Genomic DNA, 23535 nt, shown 5'->3' with positions numbered 1-23535 from the left:
TTAGAATTATTATTCACCCCAAGCAATCCCCATAAATCTTGGTGCAACCCCCGTATCCTGTGTCAATTGGCCCCAAGACCTCCCTGGGTCACAGAGTGCAACTTACTCACAGTTCAGTTGTGATATGCTGGGAACCCTCCAGAAACACAGAGGGTGTCATGTCTCGCAAGAGTCAACAGGTACATTTGATCGGTATGTCTGAGTAAGAGGGTAAGTACTCTCAGGAAGGAATACAGGGGTTTGTGGGCTAATGACCCCTGCAAAGTTAGGCTCCTTCCCGTCCTTGTCTGGTCTGAGAAATGCGGACTGGAAGCTTCCACTGAAAGGGTCTCAGGTGTTGAACCTGAAAGACCTTAGTTAAATATGGGTTGACAAAAGCAATCAAGAAACAGAATGTTTTAAATGTCAAATAAAAATCACTTCCTCTCTCCATTAAACACTTCATTAACACTTGTGATGACATTATCCTACTGGTTCTCCTATTGTTCATAGAGTCTTACAAAATGAAAGCTGAGGAGAGATATGACTGCTGTCTATAAATACACCAGGCAGGAAGAGGAGTTATTTAAATTAAGGGCCAATGCTGACACAAGAACAAATGGATACAAACTGGCCAGCAGGAAGTTTTGCTTGAAATGAGATTCTGTGGTCTGCGATGTCCGAGTCAGACTAGATGACCAGCATGGCCCCTCTTGACCTTAAAGTCTATGCGTCTTGACAGTCTTCCCTGGGAAGCATTGTGGCATCACTACCTTATGGGGCCTACTAAAACTAAGGGCATCCAGTCAACCCTCTGCATAGAGGTAATCTTGAGTCGCAAGAAAGACTGTCACAGCCAGTCAGAGCTCGCCTATGGTCTCTGTAAGGTACTGATATTTTATTTCTTTTAGGTTCCTTCTTTTATATGAAACTAAGATTTATTAAAGTATAAAAATTGCCTTCAAAAACCTTGGCCCCAGCCCAGAACTCCTCCTGCACCACAGCTTTTTACCCCAGCTTGGAGCCCTCTCCATTGCCCTGAACCCCTCATTTCTGGCTCCACTCTGAGACTCCGCACCTGCCTCAATGGGTCTGCGTGTGGCCGTGACTGATTTTTTTCTGAGAGTCGTTGGACCCTGATAGAAAAAATATTCCTCACCCCAGATAAACTGGCTTGTTTTATTTACTGCTATATGTGCCATAAATTGCACCCCAGTACAGAAAAAAAAAATCTATCTTTGCAAATTCTGAGAAGAAGCCTATATGTGCATGGATTTTGAATGTGGTGTCTCCTCAGCTTTCAGAGAGATACTATGGCTTTCCACCTTCAACATAAAGGCCCAAGGAAAGGCTACGTGACTCCCCTTCACTGGGCTTCAGCTGGTCTAGAAGCCATATTGGCACAACTATATCTGTTGAGGTGTGATATTTTACCAGGATATTTATATTGGTATAGGTCTTGTAGGGATGGCATTATACTGGTACAATAGTGTCTCATACTGCTATATCTTCTATTATGTCCCAAACCGAAATAAGCAGTACCAATATAAATACTCATATACCAATATAGCTATGGCTACATTAGCAGATTTTGCCATTTTTACTACACCAATGTAGTTAAAGCAGCAAAACTTTCTAGTGTAGACAAACACTAAGCTAAAGGAACAGAATGGTGTGTTCCCTTCTAAGCACGTTTGAGGAGGAGGCCCTAAAAGCAAAAGGGCTAAAATGTCTCAGTAAAATGGGGATAATAGACCATCATGATTTATCTGCAATTGGAAAGGGTTCCGAAAAGGGCAAAAAATGATTAAGGGTATGGAACAGGTGCCATATAAGGAGAGATTAATAACCTTTCAACTTGAAGAAAAGATGACTGAGGGAGACTATGATAGAGGTCTGTAAAATAATGACCGGTGTGGAAAATGTAAATAACAAAGTGTTGTTTACTCCTTCCCATAATGTAAGGACTAAGGGTCACCAAATGAAATTAAAAAGGGAACAGGTTTAAAATAAACAAAAAGAAGTCTTTCATCACACAACGCACAACCAACCCGTGGAACTCCTTGCCAGAGGATGTGAAAGTTGAGACTATAACAGGGTTCAAAAAAGAACTAGATAAATTCATGGAGTATAGGACCATCAGGGGCAATTAGCCAGGATGAGCAGGGATGTTGCCCCAACCTCTTGATTGTCAGAAGCTAGGACTGTGTGACAGGGGAGGGATCACTTGATGATTACCTGTTCTGTTTGTTCCCTCTGGGGCACCTGGCAGTGGCCATTGTCAGAAGAGAACATACTGGACTAGCTGGACCTTTGATCTGACCCAGTATGGCCATTCTTAGATTCTCTGCCAATTCCAAAATTTACAAGCAGTTGAATTTGCCAGTTTGGAGGAAGCTGCTGCTTAATTGTTTTTTTCCTTTTTTGTTGAAACCCTGTCACTACACTCAAGATAACAATCAAGAGCTGGCCAGTGGGCAAACAGGCTTTGAATTAATTTTTACTGCAGCTACTGGAATGGTATCACACACCACTCTCCCAGGTTTTAGTTTCTCCAGATCACTAACTGTTTCCCTTATGTCAACAGTCAGAGATCATATTACCCTCCTCTTAAGGAAAATCTCCCAAAGTAGTCTCACTCTTCTTGGCAGATCTAGATTGCGCGGCTAGGACCAGTCCCTGTTTCCCTAGAAGCTGTACCTGGCCTCAGGCAAACTCCCGTTGATGGTCACCCTGCCTAACAATCCAATGATAATTCAGTCAGATTTACATAGGGAGCCAAGCCCAAAACAACTAATTATATTTCATGAAAAAACATGAATGAGAGGAGCAATTTTTGGTGTGTTCAAAAATCTTTGTTATGTTTTCTCTCTTCAAATAAAATTTTCAAATTTATAAACGGTTTTAAAAATGTGGATTTTTCAAGTAACGTTTTTATTAGTTCCTCCCTCCCATTTCTCTTCCAAAAGCTGGAAACATTTTTAAAATTCTTCACAATTTTCTTTTTAAAATCACAATGTTTTATTTCCAAAATTTTCATTACATCCCATTGCAACCACAGTGAACATTTTCCACAAAAATGTTAAGTTTGATCAAAAAGGCATTTTAGTTTTGAAAAAAGTGAATGGGAAATCTTGCCCTCTTCTGGTTTTCTTTAAATGGAGCCAAGGAGGCAGTGGTAAGGTTGGGATGAGGCTTACCCGGACAGGGTTCTGGCACATTAATCAGGGCTTGCCTATATGGAAACATTTAACATCAATAATGCACTGGTGTAATTAGATTGCCATAGTTATACCAGTCCAACATGGAAATTGGAATAATTGTACCCTTTTCTTAAAAAAATAGCTTATAATAGAAAAATGTTTGCTGTTGTTGTCCACTTGAGTTGTACTAATGTAGCAGAGCTGGTAAATTTCCCCAAGGAGAGAAGCCCAAAGATCTTCTAAACTGTTGCCATGAAATTTTGGTCTCTGCCATAGACTCATAGAATCATAGACTCATAGGGCTGGAAGAGACCTCAGGAGGTCATCAAGTCCAGACCCCTACCCAAAGCAGGACCAACCCCAACTAAATCAACCCAGCCAGGGCTTTGTCAAGCTGAGACTTAAAAACCTCTAGGGATGGAGATTCCACCCCCTCCCTAAGACCCATTCCAGTGCTTCACCACCCTCCTAGTGAAATATCTGTCAACAGATATAATTTCAGATAGTCAACTGTATGAGATTTTTCACACTCCTCAGATGTGGAAACACCAGCTTCCATCTGCATCCAGGTAAGAATCAGAAAAATCAGACTCCTTCCAGTTTGGGATCCAGCCTAGAATCAAACTTGAAGCAAAAGTTCATTTACACAGTTGAATCCAGTAGTTGAACTTCCTCTCCACCACTGTAATCTGAATGGCATTAGTCAACTATGACGTATCTGTAAAAATTCTGTAAAAATTCACAGAACTTTATTTTGATCTTCCTTGAATGTGGCACAAATCAGGAGCAACTGTGCTAATGTTAAATGATTTGGAGCAGTTTAAAACTAGGAAAAATGAGATCAGATTCCAACCCACTATGCAAACGGTTAACAGGAGACAAAGCAGCACTCTGAAGCGGAGGCTAAGGACCAAACCTTGCAGACACTGCAAATTGTTCTCCAGCAAATGACCCATGAGACGCAGGCTAGGATACGTCCATGACTGAATCTCATAACTGACAGACATGTTCCAATTAGCCATTCTAAAAGCCAGGAGGGTTCTACCTTGCCAGTATACTTCTAGTTACTATCAAATCCTTTCACACAGAGCAAATCAAGTGGGCTTTTTCTTTTGTCTTCAGTGTTTACAAAATGTCAAGCCTTTTCCATGCCAGCCTGCGACACACAACCTACTGTAAAGCTCGTGGGAGGCAACAGAGTGAGACACACCATTTAATGTACCTGACTGGGCATAAGCAGAGTAATCCATCATTTCTGTTTTCCATTCTCAGCTAACAGGAATAGACAAACTGGCTGGGATAAAATAAGAAGCCACCTACCAAAGTTCTCTAGCCTAGTGTTTAGGTTTTAAAAACATTCTCTTAATATTTTTAACTTCATATTTTTAATTTTCTCTCCTAGACCAAAAAATAGAAGGGACAAAATATTTCTTTGTGGTACCCTCACTCATAGCTGAGCCGCATGAAAACATTGATCAACACAATTGTTTGTTATTTGTATTGCACTGGTACCTGTCAGCCCCAGTCATTGTGTTTAGTGCTGTACAAACACACACACAAACATTGTGACCATGATTCTTCATAAGAGACCTATGAAGTGGGGCATTTTCATCCTCTCTTTACAGCCAGAGAGTGCCAGAGAGGGAGAGAGGGACAGAAGGATGTGTCCGGGGTGAGGTGAAAGTAGACATTTAGATGGACTCTCAAGACAGACTGACAGGGAAACATTCCAACCAACCATTTCAAGGACAATGGAGGAAGGCTGTCACTCAGGACAAACTTAAACTTAACTTGGGAGAATCATTGACTCATAGATTAGGGCTGGAAGAAACCTCAGGAGGTCATCTTGTCCAGCCCCTCGATCAAAGCAGGACCAACCGCAAATAAATCACCCCAGCCAGGGCTTTGTCAAACTGAGCCTTAAAAACCTCTAAGGATGGAGATACCACCACTTCCCTAGGAAATCCACTCCAGTGCTTCACCACCCTCCTAGTGCAACCATTTTCTTAATATCCAACCCAGACCTACCACACTGCAACTTGAGACCACTGCTCCTTGTTCTGTTGTCTGCCATTGCTGAGAATACCCTGGCTCCTGCCTCTTTGGAACACCTCTTCAGGTAGTTGAAAGCTGCTAACAAATCCCCCTTCACTCTTCTCTGCTGTAGACTAAATAAGCCCAGTTCCCTCAGCATTTCCTCATGAATAACGAGGAAGCCCCCTCATAATGTCTGTTGCCCTCTATTGGGCTCTCTCCAGCTTCTCCACGTCTTTTCGGTGTTGGGGAGCCCAAAATGGGATGAAATAATCCAGATGTGGCTGCCTCGCCATTGCCAAAGAGAGGAGGATAATCACTTCCCGTGATCTGTTGGCAATGCAATGGTAACAATGGTAACAAGGGCACATTTTTTACTTTTATCCAGCTTCTCATTCACTGTAATCCCCAGGTGTTTTTCTGAAGAACTGCCACTTTGCCCATTGGAACCCAGCTGGAATTCTTCTATTTCAAGTGCAGGACTCTGCACTTGTCCTTGTTGACCCTCATCAGATTTCTTTTGGCCCAATCCTCCAATTTGTCTAGGTCATGGCTGGACCCTCTCCCTACCCTCCAGTGTATCTGCCTCTTCCCCCGCCTTAATGTCATCTGCGAACTTGCTGAGGGTGCAATTTATCCCTTCATCCAGGTCATTAATGAAGACATTGAACAAAACTGGTCCTAGGACCGACCCTGGGACACTCCGCTAGACACTGGTTGCCTCCTGGACATTGAACCATTCATCACTACCCGTTGAGCCCGACAATCTAGCCTGTTTTCAATCCAACTTATGGTCCATCCATCCAAGCCATATTTCTTTAACTTGCTGGCAAAAATACTATGGGAGACTGTATCAAAAGTTGTGCTAAAGTCAAGGTATCGCATGCACTAGCTGATGTGCTGTAGAAATCACTTCTGCATTTACAGGGAGATTGGGTGAGAACGCAATAGGTCTTTCCCGTCTTTGATTTCCATGAGCCAAATTTCCCCTCTAAGTTCAGTGAAGTTACATAGGATTTGCAATAGTGCGACTGGCAGCAGAATTTGGCTGGGCGACTGACATTTGATTTTGTCCCCTGAGCTCTTCCCTTGGGCTGCACAGCCCAGTAACAGTGATATCATAGCTGGCAGGCAGAGGAACTGTAAAATATGAACATTTGGCTTCTACTTGACACTCGCTGAGCCTGAATCTAACCAGCTCGGATAGAGTGAGGCTCCCTTCTGGCTGGACTGCAGAATACCTACCGTGAGGGATGCGGATTAAGTTTGAGTTGCAGATATGTGCAGGGAATGTAAGCTCTGACACTGATGATTCCATGGAAGAAGCAACGCTTAACTGTGTCTCCCCATCAGCTACAACCACATGTGGCTTTTCTTTCTAATGTTACATGTGCACATCCTGTCCACCCCTCCATCCCTCCCCTCAAACACTGCTCCCCAGCTATACCACGCACGCCTCAAGCCAGGGGTTCTCAAGCTCTCCAGACTGCTGGATCCCTTTCAAGAGTCTGAAGACTGAGCCCAGACATCCAGGGTCGAGGCTCCTGCTGAAACATGTCAATTAGCTTTGTGGGGACCCCTGTTGCATGGGGCCCCCAGCCATTGTCCTGCTTCCCACCCTCAATACCAGCTCTGCACTTGCGACCTCCCCTCCCCAACTCATTCCACAGCCTCCCCAGGACTCATGGCCCCCATGTAGAAAAATACTGATACAGATGAGTAGGTGTACCCCCGGAAGACCTCTGCATACCCCAGTGGCACAGAGAGCCCTGGTGGAGAACCACTGCCTTAGGCCAAACCCTGTTTGAAATAGGAGATGCAGGTGCTCCACCACTCTCCAGATTTGGCCCTGAGTGACAGAGAAAAGCCTCTGAATGGAGCTGAATGGAGAGATGCAACATTCCCTAAGTACATCAGAAGCTGGGGGGCGTTTCAGGGCTTGGAAGTGAAAACTCCATTTCCAGGCTCGATGAAACTTGCACGGCACCTAGTTTACTGGGGCTTTCCATTCGCTTCGAGGAGCCCGGGTCTTTTGGATGGAGCTACTGGAAAACTCACATGGCAATGGCAGCTATTTCCGAGCACCGCGCAGGGACTTCCTGAGGGAGCCGCAGCAGAGCAGTGAGGTGGGAGATATTTCCGCTACCTTTGACAGGTGTCAGCCTTCCGTCTGAAAGAATCCACCGTGGAGGCAGTGCCCAGACAAGCAGCAGCACTAATGGTTAATCAAGTTGGTGGGTCGCAGACAGCCTAGCAGACAGAGAAGCTGCAAAAGGGGAAAATCCGCTTTTGAGGCGCTGCTCTCAAATACAGATCTCCTCTGTCCTATTTCCCTCTCCCCTCCCTGCTTTCTTTTATGTTCTTTTTTGCTCTTTTTCCTTTTCCCCTAGAATCCTAGGGCTGAAAGGGACTCAGGAGTCATCAAGTCCAACTCCCTGCTCAGAGCAGGACCAATCCCAACTAAATCAACCCAATCAGGGCTTTGTCAAGGCTGGACTTAAAAACTCTAAGGATGGAGAACCTATCACCTCCCTAGGTAACCTACTCCAGTGCTTCCCCACCCTCCTAGGGACATAGTTTCACCCTCCTAATATCAAGCCTAGACCTCCCCCACTGCAACTTGAGACCATCGCTCCTTGTTCTGCCATCCATCACCACTGAGAAAAGCCTTTCTCCATCCTCTTTGGAACCCCCCTTCAGGTAATTGGGTTCCCTTCTAGTCCCTTCTCTTTCATTCCCACACCCATTCTCTTCATACACTCTTTCTCTCGTTCCTCTCTGCTGCTACTTCCCTTCACTCTCTGTCTCATTCTTTTCTTCGTCCCCTTTTTTCCCTTCAGATTTGGGTCTCACACTTTCATTCCCCGCTGTTGGCCAGTGCAGCCTTTTACCTCTCGAGGATGCACACAGTAGTCTGGGGAACTTTATAGGCTATAACCACTTCCTACAACAGTTGCTCTATGATCATAACAGTTGACTATAAAGCATCTCCCTTATCTGTGCAGAGGGGATTAATTCTGGCACGGCAGATAATAAAATTAGCCATCCCTGGCAGAAGGAGACAGACCAGCAACATTTACAGACATGATTAAATCACATTTGCACAAGCAAACTACAGCAAATCTAAGAGGCGATGAACATGATGAGGCTGTTGGGGTGGGAGGCAACTGGGTCTTGGTTAGTTCAGACACTAGAATGTTATTGAGGGAATACAGAGAACAGGAAGCAAAGTCCAGGTGCTACGGCCCCCTCCCTGGCTAGCTCAGCTCAGAGAAACACGTGTAATCACAGCAGATGCAATACAGTGGGATGTCACAGACAGGTCTGCAGATTTGAGAGTTAGTCGGGGAGTGATCTGTCCTGTGGACGAAGGTGAAAGTAGGCTGGAGTGCACCGGTGAGCCATGCCAGGCCAGTGCTGGGGGCACTCCGCTGCAAGGGGAGGTACGCACTCCCAGCCGAGTCCCTGCTGGCTGCTGGTGCTGCTCCCAGCCTGTCCTGCTGGCTGGAAGCAGCAGGCAGATGCATGCAGTGAAAAGGGCTGGCTGGGGGCGTTGTAGGTGGAGGCACGTGCTCCCAGCCAGGCTCCTGTGCTGGCCCCTCACCGCGCCGGCTGGACGCAGCATAGGCACGTGTGCATGGCCCCTGAGGGGAAGGGAAAGGGAGCAGCCAGAGGGCTTTGCACACCACCCCTGTTGCCTGCATGCAGCATCCTCACAACCACAGATCCCCTTGGCCAAGAACAAGAGCAGTGTGGGGCAGGGTCCGGGTAACTGACCAACCACGAGCAGGATGACTGCCCCAGCCCAGAGCCCCCTCCCACACTCCCACTACACACACCCCATGACTCCCTGCCCTGAGCCCCCCCACCCAACTTCCTGCCCTCACTCCTGCACACCCCATGCATCTCCTCCCCTGAATCCCCTGCGCCCTCCCGCAAACACACACCAATCCTCTTTACTCGCCCTTTAAGAATTTCATTCCTCAGGACTGTCTCCACCTGAACTAGGTGCTTCTCTGCACTTGCCCACTGGCCATAGTCTAAAAAATCCTCTGTGCACTTTAACCCTCTATGCCAGCAGTCTGGATCCGTTCTTTTATGTGGAACGCAGCCTCCCTGCAGAGGCTCCTCCTCTTCCGAAAAGTGTCCCACATTCCAGCTAAACCTAAAACCACCCTCACTACACCATTAGCTCAACCACCCCTTGAGACCCTGCAGTTCTGCCTGTTTTCCAAGTCCTGGTCAGGAACTGGCAACATTTCAGAGAATGCTGCCATACAAGACAGGAGCCTACAAGTATCATTACTAGTTAATGAATAATCCCCAGTGACGTTACTCCTCAAGAGGGAGAGACCTGTGTTTTTAGGATCTGAGCCCACTGGAGTCTGCAGTCTTACCTCAATGGGTTTTGGACGAGGCACATAGTGATGAAGCTCCTGAGTTTAAATTCCATTTTGGGGTATCTGGTCCAAGTGTCATGATTGCAAAGAAACCAGAAACCAAGCAAGTTGCATGTGGGGGTCTTGCTTCACACATCTCTGCTTCAACCACAGGATGAAATTAATGGGGAGCAGGTTTAAAATTAATAAAAGAAAGTTCTTCTTCACACAGCGTGTAGTCAACCTGTGGAACTCCTTGCCAGAGGAGGCTGTGTAGGCTAGGACTTTAATAGAGTTTAAAGAGAAGCTAGATAATTTCATGGAGGTTGGGTCCATAAAAGGCTATTAGCCAGGGGATAAAATGGTGTCCTTGGCCTCTGTCTGTCAGAGGCTAGAGAGGGATGGCAGGAGACAAATCGCTTGATCACTGTCTTCGGTCCACCCTCTCTGGGGCACCTGGTGCTGGCCACTGTCGGTAGACAGGATACTGGGCTAGATGGACCTTTGGTCTGACCCAGTACAGCCGTTCTTATGTTCGACACCAACTGAAAGATGAGGGTGGAGTAAAAGGATCTGGTACAGGTTGAACCTCCCTAGTCTGGCACCCTCGGGACCTGACCGATTCTGAACCAGGGAATTTTCTGGACCGCGGGAGGTCAGTATTTTCTAGCAGCATTACCAACACTTCCACTGCTTACTGGGCTTTTTGAGGGCATTTAGAGGTAAATTAGAGCTAAAAAACAGCACAGAACTCTGAGAGCCAGGACTGGTGGCTGCACACAAACTTTATGGGACCAAGGGAAACTTGGCCACATCCATGAAAAGCATCATTCCAGACATAGGTCTGGCCAAGGAGTGTGTGGGGCCCAAGGCAGCATGCCGATCTGCACGGCCATGCTGCTCCCGGCCAGGTGGGTAGGGCTGGGAGCTGGGCAGCAAGGGGCCCGGAGTGTGCAGAACCATGGGGCCCTGAATGCACGGGGCCCAAGGCAACCACCTCGTTCGCTTTGCCCAAAGGCCGGACCTGTCCAGACGATGGATGTTTCCGGACCAGAGTGCCAGACTAGACGGGTTTAAGCTGTAGTTTTAACTTACTGCTGTTTACACATTGTTGGCCCTCATTTCATCCCCACCAAGAGAAATAATAATCCAGCTCCTTAAACGAGCGGAGCTGCAGGATTTTGCCTAAGTGGATGTGACATGGGGATCCAATCATAAAAAAGACATTTAATTTGTCCTATTAGCAGCTGACTCCTGTGGAAGGTGTTCAATCAGTGAGAAGAATCCTGGATCCTTGAATTACTGAGAGGGCGAGCTGGATTAGCATCTGAAATGCTTTTAGTTTAATTGGCCACCCTGTCACTGCTGCATTTTTATTTTTTATTTTATTTTATTTTTTTTTATTTTGGTGGGTTGCCAGTTTGGGGGCTTTTTATTTTGTTGTTGTTGCCAAATTGACTCTGTGCTCAAAAGAGAAAGTGCTGAGGTAATGGCCAGGCAGCATTCCTACATGCCGCAAAAGTGCCACTAATGAAAAAGAGGGCTGACTCCTCCTGGAGACTAAATGTAATTTTGGGGGGGGGAGGAAAAGGTGAGCAGCCGCACCTGTTCTGAAAGGAAATGTGAGGGTGTAATGCACACACCTACTGAGCAGGCTGTACTATGGCACTCAGAAATACCACGGCACCCTCGCCCCCGCCTGCCCTGCCTAGTCACCTTCTGCCTCCTGCACTATCGCCTACCATACCACCGACCTCCCTACACCCGTCTTCTTCTTACCCCCTTGCTCATTACCACCCACCCAGTCCCCTCCCATTCTTACTCTCCCCTGACAGGGAGGAGTCACATGACTAGAAAAGACCAGTGGACCATTTAGGCCAGCATGCTGCCTTCAGCAGTGGTCTGCCCTAGCTACATTCACACCCTGACTGTAGACAGTACAAAATGCTCTACACGGTGCCATCTCCGCTCAGCTTCTCTGATCCGCTCCTTCCCAGCTCCTCCTAACCTGTCTCCTGACCTCTGGCAGAAATGGTGCTGTTCTGCAGTAATTTCTGATATTGTATCTTGACCTGATTATCGGACCATTCCCTGGGTGACTGTATTGGTTTAGTTTAATGGAGGGGCTGTAAGGAAAATGAGCAGAAAGGGGAGAGGAACGGCCTAGGATAAGCAAACACTGAAAGGCTGTTCACAGACAATGCCTCAAACATTAACTTTGAATGACAACTGGTTTTGAATGACAACTGGTTTGCAAGCGAGGGCCAGGAACCAGAAGACCAAAAGGCCTGAAGGGATTTAAAAAGAGACTCTCTTAAGAGGGGCAGCAATTGTTCAGCAGAAGTTATGGGGTGCTAAACTGATAGACAGGCGCTCCCCCGCCCCGGGGTGTCTGATGGAACTGGGCCTGCCTGGCCACTACCCCAGGATGGCTGGCATGGGTGTCCAATATGCTGGGTGGGGGAAGGCACAACCTTCCCAAATTGCCAGCCTGGCCTCGCCCACACACCACCTCCAGAACGCCTACTGAATGCGTTCTGGGGGCAGAATGTTGCTGCCCTAGAGCGCCCGCCCTCCCCATGCTCCAGGGCCAGGATGCTGGAGCTGCTCTGCCTACCCTCTCTGTGGGGGAGATGGGGCGTGTGCAGCACACGGAGTGCTGCCCCACATTCCCGAGGGAGAAGAGGGGGCAGCTTGGCTCCCGTGGGGGTGGGGCCTCAGCCTAAGGGGTGGGACTGGAGCTTGCCTCTCTCTTCCCTACCTTCACCGATCACCCATGATGGTCGGGCCTGAGGTGAGCTGGACATGTGCGTAGAGAGACGACTGCTTTTAAATGCTTTCCTTCTAAATCCCACTAAATGACAACAAGAGCTCTGGTGTCTGAGAGAGGCCATTTTGCCTGGAGTTTCCCCACAGGGCACAGACTCCTGAAGGGAAGAACTACAGGTGTGAACCCAGTCAGTCTGCATGGCTGCACCACAGGGATGCAGGCCAGGGTCTGGTCTAAAGAGAGGAGCATTGCAGCATTCCCCCCAGGAGAAGCAAAGGCCTGACACTGGAGAGGCTGAGATCCAAAACTAACAAGGGGACAGAGATGCAGCTAGCTAGCCCTGTGACTGTGACACCCCCTACAATGCATCCCTGCTCAGCTTCCCTGCTACTTTCCTTGCCTTTCCTTCCCAGCCCAACCCTTCTACATTCCAGCTAACTGCCACAAACCCCACCCTCCTCTCCCCTCACGGGCCCTTCTCCTCTTGGCTCCTTGCTCTTCCCTGGCCACTCTCCCCATGTCTTCTCACTTCCCTCCCCCACCACATCCCCTCTTCCCTTCCCAGCTCATCTCTAGACTTGTCTTGCCCCCTCTCTCAGGTGCCGAACACCATGCAGCTAGCCTGGTGCAAAACACAGTGGCTTTCGGCAAGACAAGCAAAAGGCCTGTTAAATCCAGGGAACAGAGATAACAAATAATAGTATTTGCATGGGCTTAAAGTAATCCCATGTGCACACAAAGCCTGAGTTTCACTGCCCTTGATTGTCTAACTCCAACTTCCGTCCTGCGACCTTATCCAAGATAAATGCACTGCGTGTAAGACTATGCATCCTAACTGGCTTTAATACACAATCCCGACCCCCTTTTTACTTTGCCGTGTGACCTTCAAGGAGGGAAAGGTATTGCCTGATCTTTAGATTGTGTGTAATGATATAGATTATTTATGAATTTCCAGTTACCACCTTTACAGTTGAGAGGTTCTCTGTCCCAGGATCAGGCCCAGTATTTAAATTATTCTGTGGTTGGGAACTCTGATGTGTACAGTTGCAACACTCACAACTATAGGGGCTCTTCGCAAGCTCGATAAGGAATCTATATTTCCATACCACATACTCACACCGTTCCTTCTAGAACCGTGGTGTCCAGCCTGTTCTGAAACAGCAGCATTATCGTGGCTATGGCTATGGCAAACTAGCCACACTCAAGCAGCGCAATAGGCATATTGTTTAAGCCAACTAGCCATGCTCAACTGGCCAAACAGCCACATGTGGCTAGTGGCTAACATGTTGGACACCACGGCCCTCGAACAACCTGTGGTGTTAGCCATCATCTTGCTCATCACCTTCGCCTTCCCCATCATCACCTGTGGCCCTCATTCTGGCACCTTCCAAGAACTACTACTTCTTCTCCTATTGCCTCTAAGCTGGGATGCCACTTTTATAATATGTTATGCCAACATTGTTATGTTTGATACATATTCATTAAGTGATGTTTCCTTTCTCCTTGTTTGTATTGCCTCACCTCAGTAATGGTGGATTGTCTTTTTCCTATATCATTGGTCTCAACTTATCATCATATCTATCCATTCGTTCCCATGGGCTTTCTGTGGTTATCTACCACGTTTGTTATTTTTGTCCCACCCCAGTATTCAGTCTGGTCATACCTGGTTATTTTGAGTTGTTCCAAGTAATGATGTACCTGCTAAGTTTGAGGATGTTCTTGGAAGGTTGCTTGATGTAGGTGAAAGGTCCCAAATATACGCACATTGACTTTGCTATCTTGCTGAAAGGTCCCAGGCATGTGGAACCTTTACTAGCTTTGCAAAGATGAGGAAGCGCAGAGCCAAGAAGAAGAGAAAAGGGAAGAGAAAAGAAGGGCCAAGAAGCGGAAAAGAGGTGCGTGAGAGATGAGAGGCTTGACAAGCAGAGAGGGGAGAGGGCAAGGAGCTGTTTCAGTGAGAAGTGGGGTTGTGGAGTTGTAGCTGATATCTGGGGAAATTAAGATGAGCAATAAGGTAACTATGTCTCTGATGTACTTGCTGCAGCATTTCCTGCTTGGGACTTTGGGAGCCCAGGCTGGCTCCCTTGCTGCTGCATGGCACGGTCTGATTCCGAATGAGCGGAACCGGAACACAGAGACATCGGGGAGAACTGTCCCTTTCCCTAATGAAAGGGCCCTTTCTAGTAGGGATCCAGCTGCGATCACTCTCTCCCCTACTCATATGTGCATGCTCTCTCACTCACACCCATACACCCACCCCGCTCACAGCAAGCCTGGGCTACTACAGACCATGGGCCGGATCTAGCCTGCGGATGCAACGGGGAGCCACAGCCAGACTCCACTGCTTGCCCCACAGTCCCACATGCCACCTAGAAAATGGCTGTGAGGCCATTTCTCTTTAAAAATTGTGAGTCCGGAGGGGAGGGGGGAAAGCTTCTGGCATTGCTCCTGTCCTCAGCACAATCCCATTGGCTGGTTTCTGGCCAGAAACTTGCCAATGGGAGCTGCCTGTTTGAATAACAGGCAGCACACAAAGCACCATGCCCCTCTCCCCTCCCCTCCAGCTCAGTTATTCACACAAGCACATGGCCCTGTAGCCTGTGCAGGCGTGGGGCAGGCAGGCTGGCTGAAAACTTTTTAAGCTCTGCAAGCATTAGGTCTGCAGTCAGGCAGGCTGGTTGGGCTTCTGGCTGGTAAGTCTCCAGGCCAGAGCCTGCCTCTGGCACCCTAGCCCCTCCTTTCCCCAACCCTCTGCCCCTCCACTCAACATACCCAAATGTTCTGCTCCCCTCCTGCATGCATACCAGCTCCCAGATCTGGCACCCCAATCCTCTGCCCCAGATCACAATCCCCTTCTACTGTAGGTTACAACCCAAACTCCTGCACCCTGGTCCTCTCCCATAGGTCACAAACCAAACCCCTGCCCCCCCTCCCCCAGTCTCCTGCCATAGGTCACAACTGCCTCCTTCACCCATACTCCCTCCTGCACCCCAATCCCTTACCCCAAGCTCTCTTCTGCACCCAACCTCCATCCCAGACCTCGCACCTCCTCCATTAATATCATGGAAGAGTGGCCCCCCGTCAAAAATGATTGCCCACCCCTGGCTTACAGACTGTTCAAGTAAATAAACAAATGGAGAAGTATGTCTATTACAAGACCTTTCTCCATTCCTGCAGACTGAGAAGAACACCCAGAACTCTGACAGCATAAGCTGCCTGGCAGCAAGTTAGTGCCGAAAGAGAAAGCTTGTGTGGGGATGGGAAGCCACTTTGCTTACATCAGAAAAGCTCTTGGAGAGTGATTTCATTCCTGTATTAATGGAGCAAATGACTGAAATCAAAGGTTACGGTCTCTTCTCACACCTAAATCCACGGATTGACATGAAATTACTCCTGATTTACATTCTGTCGGTGAGAGCAGAATCAGACCCAAAATCCCTAGGTTTATTCCCAGCACTGCCACCAATTCCCTGTGTGATCTCTGGCATACCACATAACTTTCTGCCTGTTTCTCTCTCTATAAAATGGAGATAATACTTCCCGGGTTCAGAGGGGAATCAGGAACTTCTGAAAAGAACTTTGGATGACAGATGCTATTCAAGGGAAAAACCACAGAATTCTGGGCACACGCACTTACATGCTTGCTCTAATTCAGCTAATTCTCATCCTCTGAGCTCTCCTACAGGCCTCAATTTCCATAGATGCAAAGGACCTAGTTCTCCTTTGATCTAGAGCAGTGGAATTTCATCCGCTTCCCTCTAGTTGTTTCCTCCTTCTCCATCCCAAGACCATGACCTCTGGTTTCTCTATATTCTTTTCCTTTCCGATGCTGTAATAAGGACATCCTGAGGAATTCCATTTCACATTGAGCTCTCAAGACCAGGCTCATTCCCTCCAGTCACTCAGATAATGTGCTCTTCTTCTCCAGATTGAACCTAGAGGTGGACAGCTGAAGAACTCCAGCAAGATGCAGCTGTTAAAGAGGAGAATGGCTTCAGACGGAACAAAGAGGACATGGTTAGAGCATTAGCCTGGGAGCAACTTGGTCTCAAGATCTACCATTGACTTTCTGAATGAGCGTGGGCATGCTCCTTAGTCTGTCTGTACCTCAGTGTCCCACCTGTAAAATGGGCATAATAGCACTGCCCTGTCTTACAGGGATATTGTGAGGATGAATACATGAAAGATTGTGAGGAGCTCAAATATTACGGTAATGGGGGACAGATAAATAGACAGGCACTTTCTTAGATATACTTAGTCAACCCGCTTTAGTTTCAATGCATGTGCATGTGTGCAGTCTGTTAGCTTAAGTTACGCAACTTCAGCTACATGAATAACATAGCTGAAGTCGAAACAGTAAGTCATCAACTGATGCTCTCCCATCAACTCCACTTACTCTTCTCAATTTGGTGGATGACCAGAGTCAACAGGAAAGCACTTAACAGTCGATCTATTGCGTGAACCAATTGCTGCCCATTGATCCAGCCCATAGTGAAGATATGTCCTGACTGTCAAAGGACGTTTTCTATCAAAACAAAACTTTCCAGTTTGTCACTGAGAAAAACAGAAACCAAATACAAATTTACAGCATTGGGTAAAAATTCCATTTATTGATTTTCAAAAAAATATGAAAATCAACTTTTTTCTAGAAAACAGTGTTCAAACACAGGGGAAATATCCAGGAAAAAAAGGTTTTGTGAACATTTCCCATGAGAAATAATGGTTATTTCTCAACTAGCTGTAATTGGGACACTGCATAGAGGCCCATAAACATGGGGACTAAGACCTGGAAACCGACCCACCGTTTTACAGGAAGTCAATGTCGAATTTCATATACACATGCAAAAACAAACCATGTTATAAGGCGGCTTGGAATCTGTGGTATTATAATACAATCCCCGACACGGTAGATGGTCAGTTATTTGAGAATTCACAGTCTGATGCAGAAGCAAAATACCAAGGAAAGTATTTACACAGAATATATGAATGCTGCAGAGCAAAGAGCAAAAGTGGCAATTGCCAGGCATTTTTCAAATACATTTCTTTAGATTACATAAGCAGTTAGAATCATGATCTAGGGCATTTCCTAAGTAACAAAGATAATCTGAAAATACCACACACTTGGGAGACCATTAACACAGCATGCATCCCTATACTTAAACGGTTAAATACTGTCCTACTAGTTTCACCTAATGAACCTCTTTGATCACCTTATCTCCCTGCCAATACGGAGATGAATAATCCCACTAGTACCAAACAGAGGGATAATAATCACTACCCTCAATCTGCTGGCAATGCTCCTATTCATACCACCCAATATGCCATTAGCACAGCCCAGTTATTCGAAGACAAAATTCAAATGGGTGAGAGCTTCAGAACTGGTTCATCCTTTAGACTGTGCCCTGTTTTCTTTCACCTGCCCTCTCCTTCTTTCAGGCCTTAACTGTTTCTCTTGAAGGAAAGCAGAAAACGGCCTAAGTGTTTGTGTGAAGAAATGCACTTCAGCCAAGGTGTGGGAAGATGCCACAGGAAACTCTCATTGGGGTTAGGGATGTGAACAACTAGTCGACTAGTCACTTCCACCTACCTTGCTGCCTTTATCAGAAAGAGGCAGCGGGGGAAGAGGGTGCTTCAAAGCGGCAGTGCTGTATGGAGCCAGGGGCCAGACCCTGGGCTCCACATGGTGCTGCCACTTTGAAACACCACGTGCAGCCCACGTGAAAACCTGGCCTGGGCTGCATGTGGCATTTCAAAGCAGCAGAATCACATGGAGTCCAGGGTCTGCCACTTTGAAATGCCACGTGCAGCCCAGGGTGATCTGGGGCTCCCCTGCTGACCCCAGGCTCCACACAGCACTGCCACTTTGAAACACCATGAGGAACACAGGGCCAGTGGGGGACTGCTTGAGCAGTACTTTAGCCTTTGAAGTTTAGCAACCACCCTGGGGCTGTTGCTACACTTCAAAGGTGGAGGCGCTCTTATCAACTAATCAAATCATCAACGCAAATTACATCAACTATTCTACTAGCCAATTAATCTAAATTTAACATCCCTAATTGAGGTATTCTGGAGGGAAAATGGCAGAACTCACCTCCTGTTGGCAGGGGTAAACATATTTCCAAATGCCCTGCTCAGTCCACACAGCACTTGCTAACTCCCTCCTTCCCCCTTGGGTAACATTCATGTGGGAATTCCATCAGGAATGAACCTGACCCTTGGTATTGATTGAGTGGCAATTCCTAGTTACGTTCTGAGCAGAAGGAGTACTGGGCCAGAGACTAGTTGCAAAACTGAGATAAGGGCTGGGCTTAGCACCAAAGCCAACTGAATCCCCCGCTTCCTGGGAAGGGATTCTTCTCTTGGCCAATCCTTCCCCTTCCACCGTCTCACACATCATGTCCCTGAGACATCAGGAGCGTTGAGGCCTAGCATGTTCCTGCTCTCTGCATAAAGGCAAGCACGGGAAATGGGGAGGCATCTGAAGTACATTCTGTGCCATTCCAAAGTTCTCTCGTGTCACTATCTGAGAGGAAAAGTTTGGTTTGATAAAGTCCAAAGCACTGACATGAGGCCTCTTACCACCAGACTGCCTTGTATGCTCTTCCTCAAACAAGGAGAGTGGAGATTTTAACTGAGTGAATCCATTATCCACATTATTAAATGAGGCTTTGATGATATCCTGTGTCCCCTCTGAAAGACAGTTTGGTACAGGCAAAGGTTGAGACATTCATTTCCCTTTCCCATTCTCTTTTGTTCCATGTCAAGCTCACAGCAGCTTTTTCCACATACATCAGCTTGTTTCAGCAAGTTAAGTGCCTTTTCACCAGCTCCTCCCTCATAAAAGGCACCTCCCATAGACTCCAGACCAGCTGCCTTTTGCTGTACAAAAACACTTTGCTGCAAGTGCTTCTTTCATGACTGCTCTTCCACCAACTCAAACACCCCTGTGCCTGGTGGGGTCTGGATAAAAGCTGCATTCAGACCCCTTTTTCAACACAGGCCTGGTATATTGGCCCTTAAGTAGCCTTTTCCAGTTCCGCTTCTCAGTCAGCCCTGGGTAATGATTTCCTAGGGACCATAATACTTAGCAGCACAATAATTGAATGATATTATCAACAGCAGCAGCATCTGTGTTGTCTGTTTAATTAGCTGGGGAGCAAATGAGGCCCTAAGAGTCATTAGCTGGATCCTTTATTGTTTTTCTAATGATCTCTGGTTTCTCTTATTTGATTATGGGCTAAGGATCCCACTTTACAAAAACAACACAAAGCGCTTTTAATAAAAAAAAGAAAATATGTGCTCCTGGACTGTATGCATTATTTCTCTTGCATTGGAGATAACCGTGTAATTGCAGGCATCCTTCTGCCCGCTACACACTCCGGCCACTCTCAGCAACTTATGAGCAATGAAATAAAACCGGACTACAGTAATCTGTACTCTATGGGAAAGAAAGAACATGTTTCACACAACCGCTTTAGCAATGCAAAGCTCATGATTGCTAAGGGGCCCTAGACCTCCTTGGCATTAGCTCACAACAGTTCTGCAGGGACTTGAAAGGATGGAATCTTTTCCACAAGTCAGAGTACGTTGGAGATGCTATAACCAATTCTGCTTCACACACAGGCGCCTAGACCTAGCTACATGCCAATCCTCTGTCAGGTCTCTCATCATTCCTGGACTGCCTCTAAAATCCCTTTTCCACTTTTGTCCTGGAAAAATGCATAATCTCTGTAGGGACTCTTCTCAACCTGCCTTTATGCAGCAAAACTGCGCCAGTACCACCAATGTACAAAGCTCCCAAAGGGGAGGAATCTGATACGTGAAAAAAATATTTTAAAAATAGGTTCCTATGTTGCCACCCTGACACAGATTGAACCTCTCTAGTCCAGCACCTTCAGGACCTGACTGGTGCCAAACCAGAGGATTTGCAGAATCACAAGAGGTCAATATTGTCTAGCAGCATGACCACCATTTCCACGGCTTACTGGGCTCTTAGAAGATATTTAGGATTAAATGGGAGAACATAAGAGAAGCCAGACTGAGTCAGACCAAAGGTCCATCTAGCCCAGTATCCTGTCTTCTGACAGTGGCCAATATCAGATGCCCCAGAGAAAACGAACAGAACAGGTGATCAGCAAGTGATTCCACCCTATCACCCATTCCCAGACTCTGACAAACAGAGGCTAGGGACACCATTCCTACTCATCCTGGCTAATAGCCATCAAGGGACCTAACCTCCATGAGTTTATCTAGTTCTTCTTTTAACCCTGTTAAAGTCCTGGTCTTCACTACATCCTCTGGCAAGGAGTTCCACAAGTTGACTGTGCACTGTGTGAAGAAAAAAAACTTCCTTTTGTTTGTTTTAAACCTGCTCCCTATTAATTTCATTTGGAGACCCCTAGTTCTTATGTTTTGGGAACAAGTAAATAGCTTTTCCTTATTCACTTTCTCCACACCAGTCATGATTTTATAGACCTCTATCATATCCCCCCTCAGTTTCTTCTTCACTAAACTAAAAAATCCCCGTCCTTTAATCTCTCTTCATATAGCACCCGCTCCAAACCCCTAATCATTTTTGTTGCCCTTTTCTGAACCTTTTCCAATGCCAATATATCTTTTTTGATATGAGGCAACCACATCTGTACGCAGTATTCAAGATGTGGGCGTACCATGGTTTTATAGAGAGGCAATAAGATATTCTCTGTCTTACTCTCTATCCCTTTTCAAATTTGCTTTTTGACTGCTGATGCACACTGAGTGGATGTTTTCAGAAAACCATCCACAATGACTCCAAGATCTCTCTCTAGTGGTTATAGCTAAATTAGTCCCCATGACATTGTATATATAGTTAGGATTATTTTTTCTAATGTGCATTACTTTGCATTTCTTAACATTAAAATTAATCTGCCATTTTGTTACCCAGTCACCTAGTTTGGTGAGATCCTTTTGAGGTTCTTCAGTCTGCTTTGCTCTTAACTATCTTGAGCAGTTTAGTATCATCTGCAAATTTTGCCACCTCACTGTTTACCCCATTCTCCAGATCATTTATAAATAGGTTGAATAGACCCTTGGGGGACACCACTCTGCATTTTGAAAATTGACCATTTATTCCTACCCTTTGTTTCCTGTCTTTTAACCAGTTATCAGTCCATGCAAGGACCTTCCTTCTTATCCCATAACAACTTACTTTACTTAAGAGCCTTTGGTGAGGGACCTTGTCAAAGGTTTTCTGGAAAACTAAGTACACTATATCCACTGGATGCCCCTTGTTCACATGTTTGTTGACCCCCCCCCCCCCCCCAAAAAAAAGAATTCTAATAGAGTAGGAAAACTAATTAGTAGATTAGTTATTTAGTTCTACTCTAGCCGATTAATAGAGCTAAATAACAGCACAGAACACTGAGAGCAGGACTGGTGGCTGTAAACAATCTTTATGGGACCGCAGGAAACTTGGCCACATCAATGATAAGAGGACATCCGGCTAACTAAAATCATGCCGTATCACAGATGTTTCTGGACCTGAGAATGCCGGAGTAGGGAGGTTCATCCTGTAAATGCCAATTGATCAAACAGTCAAAAAGTTGCATACCTGCACACACAAAAGGAGTGAAGCACATATGCACACACCTTATCACTGTGCACGTGTAACTTGGGCACCCACTGCTGAAAGTGACCCCTAAGCAAATCAAGAAGCTACCAGAAACCCAGTGTAATCAGCGATGGGACTTGATGGCAGTCGTTGTACTGGCAGGGAGGTAAGGTGATTAAAGAGGTTCACTACATGTAACTAGGACAGTCATTAACCATGTTCATAGACCAGCCACTAGAGGGAGACATAAACCCATGCACTCCTCAATCGTGTACTCCCCAACAAGGGCAAGTGCAGAGTCCTGCAGTTAGGATGGAAGAATCCCAAGCCTAGTTACAGGCTGGGGACCGACTGGCTGCAGAAAAGGACCCGGGGGTTACAATGGATGAGAGGCTGGATATGAGTCAACAGTGTGCCCTCGTAGCCAAGAAGGCTAATGGCATATTGGGCTACATTGTAGGAGCACTGCCAGCAGATCTAGGGAAGTGATTATTCCCCTCTTTTTGGCACTGGTGAGGCAGCCACATCTGGATTATTTCATCCAGTTTTGGGCTCCCTGCTACAAAAGAGATGTGGACAAATTGGAAAGAGTCCAGCGGAGGACAATGAAAATTATTAGGAGGCTGGGATGCATGATTTATCAGGAGTGGCTAAGGGATTTGGGCTTATTTAGTCTACAGAAGAGAGGAATGAGGGCAGATTTGATAGCAGCCTTCAACTACCTGATAGGAAGGGGTTTCCAAAGAGGATGGAGCTAATCTGTTTCCAATACAGGCAGTCCCCGACTTACGTCGGATCCGCAGTTACGAACGGGGCTTTTCTCGCCCCGGAGGACACAGGACAGTACGCCCCCCCCCCCCCCCCCAGCAGACTAGGCTTTTCTCCGGATGCCTGTGGCAGAGCAGCTGGGGCGCTACTGGACCAACCCGGCAGCACCCCAGCTGCTCTGCCCCAGGCATCCTGATTCAGCCGCTGCTGGTCAGTTTCAGCAGCGGCTGCATCAGGACGCCTGGGGCAGAGCAGCTGGGGTGCTGCTGGGTTGGTCCAGTAGCGCCGAGGAGCCGTGCTACTGGAGCAACCCAGCAGCACCCCAGCTGCTCTGCCCCAGGCGTCCCCAAGTCAGCTGCTGCTGAAACTGACCAGCACTGACTACAGGAAGCCCGAGGCAGAGCTGCTCTGCCCCGGGCTTCCTGGAATCAGCTGCTGATCAGTTTCAGCAGCAGCTGACTTGGGGACGCTTGGGGTTCTTAAGTTGATTCTGTATGTAAGTCGGAACTGGCGGTCAGTTTCAGCAGTGTCTGAATCTGGACGCCAGTTCCGACTTACATACAAATTCAACTTAAGAACAAACCTACAGTCCCTATCTTGTACGTAACCCGGGGACTGCCTGTAGTGGCAAATGACAGAACAAGGAGCAATGATCTCCAGTTGCAGTCAGGGAGGCCTTGGTTGGATATTAGAAAAAAAACTGTTTAACTAGGAGGGTGGTGAAGCACTGGAATGGGTTACCGAAGGAGGTGGTGGAACCTCCATCCTTCGAGGTTTTTAAGGCCCAGTTTGATAATGCCGTGGCTGGGATGC

General features: G+C 46.9%; 1 long non-coding RNA gene across 1 annotated transcript; it reads left to right on the top strand.

Moving 5' to 3' along the window:
* Nucleotides 1-785: 785 nt before the first annotated feature.
* Nucleotides 786-16588, top strand: LOC142826923 (uncharacterized). The gene is made up of 3 exons (XR_012901190.1): nucleotides 786-866; nucleotides 14155-14260; nucleotides 16294-16588. It is a non-coding gene; the product is annotated as an uncharacterized LOC142826923 (long non-coding RNA).
* Nucleotides 16589-23535: the final 6947 nt, after the last annotated feature.

This window comes from Pelodiscus sinensis, chromosome 2 (assembly GCF_049634645.1).
Source record: "Pelodiscus sinensis isolate JC-2024 chromosome 2, ASM4963464v1, whole genome shotgun sequence".
NCBI classification, from domain to species: Eukaryota; Metazoa; Chordata; order Testudines; family Trionychidae; genus Pelodiscus; species Pelodiscus sinensis.
The sequence above is the reverse complement of the archived record's forward strand: the minus strand, read 5'-3'. Positions and strand labels throughout refer to the sequence as shown.